The sequence below is a fragment of the Chenopodium album genome, chromosome 6 (genome assembly GCF_948465745.1).
Source record: "Chenopodium album chromosome 6, dcCheAlbu1.1, whole genome shotgun sequence".
NCBI lineage: Eukaryota > Viridiplantae > Streptophyta > Magnoliopsida > Caryophyllales > Amaranthaceae > Chenopodium > Chenopodium album.
Genome location: NC_137839.1, coordinates 21050952 through 21058787, shown reverse-complemented (window position 1 = coordinate 21058787; position 7836 = coordinate 21050952). Strand labels below are relative to the sequence as shown.

The 7836-nt window shown below is 41.0% G+C and overlaps 1 non-coding gene across 1 annotated transcript; it reads right to left on the bottom strand.

Annotated features, from left to right (window-relative positions):
* Positions 1-3202: 3202 nt before the first annotated feature.
* LOC145637678 (small nucleolar RNA R71) lies at positions 3203-3310 on the bottom strand. Its single transcript, XR_014114418.1, has one exon. It is a non-coding gene; the product is annotated as a small nucleolar RNA R71 (small nucleolar RNA).
* Between the last annotated feature and the right edge of the window lie 4526 nt (positions 3311-7836).

The following is a 7836-nucleotide window of genomic DNA, read 5'->3' as shown; positions in this document are numbered from 1 at the left end:
AAAGCCTGACGCTGGCCATGGGTGGAAAGATCGCGACCCCGTCGCCTAGGCGTGCTATTATAAAGTAAAAATGTAAATGCTTAGCATCATTTCCTAAGACATTTAATTCGAGTTGCATTTTAATAAAAAAATCTAAATGCTTAGCATCACTTCCTAATTTATTTAGTTGTTTATCGCATTATAAGCTAAATTTTTACCTCAAGGCTAAAAATTGGCAAAATAATGGAATTATTTATAGTATTTAGTTTCTCCATGACAAATTAATACTACAGTTCTCCTAGCCACATGATACTATGTTCTCCATGACGATATAGTACATACACGAAATATGTTTCGAAATCAATGAATCAACACATCATGACATATTTTACAAGATCTACCACCAATATTTCACCATTTCAAGTGCAAAGAAGTAACATGAACAACCAGAACATCATTTCACAAAAAGTAGTACCCAAAAATGGTTATTTGCTTAATTCTCCATCAAATCATGCAATTTTTGTCTCAAATTTCTCACAAACACACATACATACATATACAAGTAAATTCATGGCAAGAATTGCAACATAAAACCTCAAAATTAAAAATCCCCAAATTAATTTTTTCAAGGTTTTTACATGAAATTACTCATTTGAAGCAAATTCGAGACAAAAATAAAAGGAAACTTACATGGATCCTTGTGGAGAATCAAAAATGAGCGAAGTAGCAAAAAATTAGAGCAAAAGTGATGAGAATTTGAGCCTCGAAACTCGAAAAAACCGTGAAGACAGCAGCGCAAACCACTGCGACACGGTCAGTCAATGCCGTGACACGGTGAGCTGATGAGTGGCATTTATGCCACTCTTTTATCCTTTTTCTCTAAGGATTTTCCCCTCATTTGCGCTTGTTTAGCCCTTTTTCTAAGAATTTTTTACTTAGTTTTGCTTCCTCTTTCTTTTTCTCCCTTATCTTCCCTTCTCTTAGTCTTCTCGCTTTGGTTTTTTTTTTTTTTATCTCCAAGCTTTGGTTTTGTAGGTATTATGTGCCGAAAGAAAGAGGATATCAAGAAGCCTAGCTATCTGTTGTGCGAGGGGTACTATGCGACTTCTGTGCGGGCGCACATGTGAGGCTGTGCAGGCGCGCAGCCCTGTCAGAACCCGCACAACCAAACTGAAGAAACAGAGCAAAACCAGAGAGTTTGCGCGACCCTATGGGCGACTGGTGTGCGGGCGCACACACCGATGCGCGGGCGCACACACCAATGTGCGGGCGCACACACCGATGCGCGGGCACGCAGGACTCATGTGCGGGCGCACTCATTTTCCCCGTACCCTCAAAGTTGCGGCCGCGCACTACGCTGAGAGGGCGCACAAACATTGTGTGCGGGCGCGCAGGACTCATGTGCGGGCGCGCACGGCTGGGTTTACGATTTATTTGCGCCTTGTTGTCCAAGTCTCTTTCTTTTGGGTGGAGCCACATATATATAGACGGTACTCTTTGTAATAGAGGGACACTTAGTACTAATTCCATAGAACATTAGCTTGATCTAGAGGGATAAAGTAGATTGTTATTCAAGCTTCCTTTATGGTATTCAACTTTGCTCAAGCTTTAATCTTCCATCAATCAAGCAAGTATTCAAGTTTTTATCTTTGTTTAATCCTTTCTTTAGTAATCTCTTCTCCTTTCCTTTAATATTATTTATTTGTTTTATTGTTACTTATTTTTGTCTATCTTATTAGTTTATATTGTTGTTATTGATTTCATATATTTCAATCATGTTTTGTTCTGAGTTTTTTGTGTTTATTTCTAGTTTTGATATTATGTTTAATCTCCCTTCTCTAGGCTAAACTCTTAGCTAGGGGAAGAGGGTGGAAGGTACGTATTGAATGATGGATGAATGATGATGGTTGGATTGAACTTATGCCATATATTGATGAAAGACATGATTTTTATTAGCTTGGGATTATTATTGCACTCTATTTAATGTTTTCTAGTTTAAATGCATGAAAATGATTTTAATTAGATTAGGATCACCTTTATTTTAATGATTGCACGAGAATGAGTTATTAAAGTGGAGTTTTTATGGATTGTGCTTATTTATTCTCTTGATTTGATTGTAACTAATAGGATGCATGAGAATGATCCTTATTAGGGGAGACCTCTTTCATTGATTTGCCTAGACTATTGCATGAGAATGAATTTTTTAGGTAGAACCTTGTGTTATTTGGCATATGTTTCATGATAATCACCATTATTCTCCTCTTTCTAATCATATTGGACACCCCCGTATCCCTAGCATCATTTTCTATTGATTTAAATCATCATTTTATTGCTTACTTGTAGTTTTAGTGTTCCAATCAACAAAACCAACAAAACAATCCCCTTTTTACTCCTGCATTAGTGATATTAGATGTTGAATTAGCGTGCTTCCCTAGTGGTTCGACCCTTTACTTGCTACTAACTAGCTTAGTGTAGGTTTAGGCTTTATAAATTGTAAATTTTATTAGGGTGGTAGTTTAACGACCTATCCTATCCCGATCAAATTTTGGCGCCGTTGCCGGGGAAGCGGCTTGTTTAGCGAATTTTATTGCTTTTGTTAGAGTCATATTGCTTTCCTTTCTTTTTGTTTCTTTTGTTTTATCATCCTTGTCATTGCTAATTGTTTGCTTAGCTTTGGTGAATGCTTAGGAGGTCTCAAGGAGCACCCTCACATCAAATTGACCACGAAATCAACCGAACCTTGAGAGAAGTCCGTAGGCTTTATCAAGACGAGGGAAGAGGCTTTGGTGATATAGTTGATAGTGAGAGTGATACTTACTCTTCAAGTTCACCACGTGAATCAATGGCGGGACAAGAGAATGATGTCTTGTTTCGTGAATTCGGAAATCCGGAGGATTATGAGCTCACGGGAGGGATTTTGCTACCCGTCACAGAAACCAAGTTCTCAATCCATCCACAATATACTCGAATGGTCCAATCGGAGCAATTTTTCGGAAGTGCAAGTGAGGAACCTATTTAACATTTGGACCGATTCCTTGAATTGTGCTCAATGATGCAAACCAATGAAGTGAGTCAAGACTACATTCGTATGCACCTTTTCCGACAATCTCTCACCGGACGAGCAAAGAAATGGCTAAAGCAAGTAAAGCCTAACTCTCTCACAACATGGAGGGAGGTTGTAAAGGCGTTCTTGAAGCGCTTTATCTCCGAAGAGAAGACCGCCGAAATGAGAAGGAAAATTGCATCATTTGAGAAAGAGGCCGATGAAAGTCTTGGTGAAGCATGGGAGATATTCAAAGAGTTGGTGCAAGCTTGTCTCCACCATGAGTACAATCAAGGGTTGCTCATGCGGTTTTTCTACGACGGATTGGAGCCCATGTCAAGAGCCAATTTGGATGCGGGGGCGGGTGGCCAATTAATCAAGATCCCTCAAAATTAAGATGAAGCCACAATAGAAGAGGTAGCAAAGAATTACTCTTGGGGGGGCCGAAGAAGAAACGCTCCAAAGAGTTGTGGTATTTACGTATTGGAGAAGGCTGATCAATTACAACATCAAATTGATCAACTAACAAAAGGGCTTTCCAAATTGAACAAGAGTGTGAATGCAAGCTCAAGTGGTGGAGCAAGCTCTTCTCAAGTTAACTCTTTCTCTTGTGAAAATTGTGGAGGAACAAACCATGATACATCCTATTGTGGAGGTTTAAGCCACGAGCATGTAGCGGCATACAACACTAGGCAAAAGGGATTTAGAGGAAGCGGCGGTGGAGTAGCTTGGAGACAACCACCACCCGGGTTTGTACCTCAACCTCAACAATGGAACCAACAAGCTCAACCTTCCTATAACTCCAATCCTCAATATCAAAATCCACCTCCATCTCAACCCCAAAAACCAAGAGGAAGCTATCCAAGGAACAACCAATACAACAATCAAACCCAAGCACCTCAAAGAAACCATCAAGAACAAGCTCCTCAAGCGGAGCTAACTCAAACTCAACTCCTCCAAGCCATGCATGCGCAAATGCAATCTTTTGGGAAACAAATGCAAGAGATAAGAGCCCACAACAAGATGGTTGATTCACAACTAGCTCAATTAGCCGAGAGAACTCCTTTCAATTTAGCATCCACTCTACCCGGACAACCACAACCTAACCCATATCACAATCCAAAACCCGATACATGCAAGGCGATCACATTGAGGTCGGGAACTTCCTATGAAGGACCAAATGAAGGGGATAGTGAGGTAAAGAAGGGAGGAGATGAGAGCGTGAATGAAAACAACGGAGGTGAGAAAGAAAAAGGTGATGAGATAGAAGGAGGTTCGAAGAAGAAGAAGATAGACGATGAGAAGACAACTTCAACTCCTAGTGAGGCTAGGAATCTTGATGGACCGGTTCCTTTTCCCGGTCGGCTTGCGGAGAGGAAGTTGAATGACAAATTCACAAAATTTCTTAGTGTCATGAATAATTTGCATATCAACCTCCCTTTTCTTGAAGTTGTGACACAAATGCCATCTTATTTCAAGTTCCTCAAAGATATTCTCACCAACAAGAGGAAGCTCAATGATGAGCTTATCACCCTTCCACATCAAGTGAGTGCTATTGTCCAACATAAGATTCCCAAGAAGGAGAAAGACCCGGGAAGTTTCACTTTGCCGGTGAAAATTGGGAACATGGAAGCTAGGGGCGCTTTAGCCGATCTTGGAGCAAGTGTTAGTTTAATCCCTTTATCCATTGCTCAAAAACTCAATATTGAGATGATCCCTAAAAGGAAGACAATTCAATTGGCCGATCGATCGGTGAAATTACCTTGTGGAGAGCTTGAGGATGTTCCAATTCAAGTGGGACACATCTACGTGCCTTGTGACTTTGTAGTGATGGATATGGAGGAAGATGTTAACACCCCTTTGATTTTGGGACGTGAAGCTCTTAAAACTTTGGGGGCGGTCATCAATTGCAAGAACAACACCATCACTTGTGAAGTGGCCGATGACAAAATTATCTTTGAATTTTCGAAGTTGCTCAAGACCCCCATGGTTGAAAAATGCTATTGAGTTGATGTTGTGAATGAGGAGCTAGATCGCTTGGGGAGGGTCGTGATGAGGCCTCAAGATCCAATGATTGAAGCCCTTAAATGAAAAGAAGAATTCCACTCTCAAGAGACTAAAGAATTTGTCATGGCAATGGAAGAATCCTCAAAGGAGGAAGTTGAACAACAAGTTGAGGTCGAGCTTGAGTCCAAGGAGGAGAAATTGGAGGAGAGTTCTAAGCCTCCTCCCAAGGTAGAACTCAAACCCTTCCCCCTTCTTTGAAATATGCTTTTCTTGATAAGGAGGGAAAATACTCCATTATTGTCAATACTACCCTAGATGGTCTTAATTTGGAAAAACTTCTTGATGTTTTAAGGAAATATAGGGATGTGATAGGGTATAGCATTGATGATATTAAAGGTATTAGCCCTTCTTTATGCATGCATCGTATTCATCTTGAAGATGATCATCCAACTCCATTGAACCTCAAAGAAGGTTGAACCCCCACCTTCAAGAGGTTGTGAAGAAATAAATCTTTAAACTACGTGAGGCGGGCATCATCTATGCTATCTCCGATAGCAAATGGGTTTGCCCGGTTCATGTGGTTCCAAAGAAGGGTGGAATGACAATAATCAAGGATTAAAAGGGAGAGGAAATTTCCACCCGGACGGTGACCGGGTGGAGAATGTGCATTGATTATAGGAGATTGAACAAAAACACCAAGAAAGATCATTTTCCTCTACCTTTCATGGACCAAATGCTTGAAAGGCTTTCTAACCATGCTTTCTTTTGTTTCTTTGATGGGTATTCCGGATTCTTCCAAATCCCTATCCATCCTAGTGATCAAGAGAAAACTACTTTCACATGTCCATATGGGACATTTGCATACCGAAGAATGCCATTTGGATTATGCAATGCTCCCTCTACTTTTCAAAGATGCATGACTTCCATTTTCTCTGAGATGCTTGAAAAATAAATTGAGGTTTTCAAGGATGATTTTAGTGTTGAAGGCTCATCTTTTGACACTTGTCTTTTTAACCTTTAAAAAGTTTTGAAATGGTGTCAAGAGACGAGTTTGGTTTTAAATTGGGAAAAAGTGCCATTTTATGGTTGAGGAGGGCGTTGTCCTCGGCCATAAGGTTTCAAAAAATGGCATTGAAGTAGATCCGGCCAAGGTTTCGGTGATTAAAAAGTTGCCCCCTCCTACTTCCATCACGGGGGTACGGGCTTTTCTTGGGCATGCCGGGTTTTACTGGAGGTTTATCAAAGATTTTTCTTCAATCGCCAAACACTTGACCGAATTACTCAAAAAAGAGGTTGTTTTTTACTTTAATGAGGCTTGCCTTGAGGCGTTTCGTAAGCTCAAGGAAGCTCTCATTTCTTCTCCCGTTGTGCAAGCTCCGGATTGGAGCTTGCCTTTTGAGCTAATGTGCGATGCTAGTGACTTTGCAGTAGATGTCGTTCTTGGTCAAAAGAAACAAGGAAAATCATGTGTCATCTACTACGCGAGTCGAACTCTAGATGAGGCTCAAAGGAATTACACAACAACGGAGAAAGAGATGTTTGCGGTAGTGTTTGCATTCGATAAGTTTCGGTCCAATCTCATATGCTCAAAATTTATCGTGTACACGGATCACATCGCGGTGCGGTATCTCATGACCAAGAAAGAAGCAAAGCCTCGCTTGATTCGTTGGGTTCTCTCTCTCCAAGACTTTCACATGGAAATGAGGGACAAAAAGGGAGCGGAGAACTATGTAGCGGATCATTTGTCTAGGCTACCATTTGAGAACAAGGAGGATGTACCGATTAATGATGAGATAGGATTCGAGGCTCTCATGGCTTTGGTGTCAACTTCTACCCCTTGGTACACGGATATAGCCAACTATCTTGCGTGTGGAGTCGTTCCCCCGAAGTACTCTTCTCAACAAAAGAAGAAGTTTTTCAAGGAGGTGAGAAGATACTTTTGGAATGACCCATACCTATTCAAGCAATGTGGAGATGACCTTTATTGGAAGTGCGTTCCAGATCATGAAATTAAAGGTGTTCTTAAGCATTGCCACTCACTACCATGTGGAGGACATGGTGGTGTTGACAAAACAGTGGCAAAAATCTCTCAATCCTTATTGTGGTGGCCGACAATGCATAAAGATGCCCACCAATTCGTTGCACAATGTGATAGATGTCAAAGGAGCGGAGGCATTAACAAGAGGGACGAAATGCCCCAACAAAGTATTCTAGAAGCGGAACCCTTTGATGTTTGGGGGGTAGAATTAATGGGACCTTTCGTTTCTTCTTGTGGGAATCTATATATCTTGGTAGCGGTCGATTATGTGACAAAATGGATTGAATCCATACCCTCACCTACCAATGATCACAAGGTTGTGCTTAAGCTCCTAAAGAAGATCATCTTTCCTAGGTTTGGAGTTCCGAGGGTGCTAATTAGTGATGGAGGCTCCCATTTTGCCAAAAAGCAATTTAAAGCTCTTCTCAAGAGATATGGCGTTCATAACAAGGTTGGATTACCTTACCACCCTCAAACTCAAGGACAAATGGAGGTCTCGAATCGAGAAATCAAAAATCTTCTTGAAAGGATGGTGAACAAATCAAGGAAAGATTGGTCTCTCAAACTTGATGACACGCTATGGACTCTTAGGACGGCGTACAAGACTCCAATAGACACAACTCCTTATAGGCTGGTCTATGGCAAAGCTTGTCACTTGCCGGTTGAATTGGAATATAAGGCTTGGTGGGCTATCAAGAAGCTTAATATGGATTTGTCTTTGGCCGGTGAGAAGAGATTGTTGAAGCTCAATGAACTTGAAGAGCTTAGG